This window comes from Pteropus medius, unplaced genomic scaffold (assembly GCF_902729225.1).
Source record: "Pteropus medius unplaced genomic scaffold, Ma_sr-lr_union100, whole genome shotgun sequence".
Classification (NCBI taxonomy): domain Eukaryota; kingdom Metazoa; phylum Chordata; class Mammalia; order Chiroptera; family Pteropodidae; genus Pteropus; species Pteropus medius.
In genome coordinates, this window is record NW_024352784.1 from 16,532,906 (window position 1) to 16,533,275 (window position 370).

The window sequence follows — 370 nt, forward strand, 5'->3', positions numbered from 1 at the left end:
GAAAAGTTGTTATAGAACACTTCACGAATATGCATGTCATCCTTGTGCAGGGGCCATGTTAATCTCTGTATTGTTCCAATTTTAGTTTATGTCCTGCCGAAGCAAGCACTGGAAAAGTTTTCTAAAACTTTTTTTCAATTGTGCCTTTTTTTTTTAATTTACCAAATGAGAACAGGCATAGCAATTATATGTGGTAAACAAAATTTTGGGATAATAAAGTAAGATATATGTGGCATTGCTTTGGAAAAGTTAAAAGTACCAAAAAGCCTCTTGTAATTTATCTAACCAGAAGATTTCTTAGAAGAAGAAGGCTAAAATAGAATCCTCAGAACTAGCCGAGGCAAATATAGGTGTTGCCTTGTTGCAGCAA

The 370-nt window shown here is 34.1% G+C and overlaps 1 non-coding gene across 1 annotated transcript; it reads right to left on the reverse strand.

Annotated features, from left to right (window-relative positions):
• LOC120590685 (U6 spliceosomal RNA) lies at nt 1–107 on the reverse strand. Its single transcript, XR_005649743.1, has one exon. It is a non-coding gene; the product is annotated as a U6 spliceosomal RNA (small nuclear RNA).
• Between the last annotated feature and the right edge of the window lie 263 nt (nt 108–370).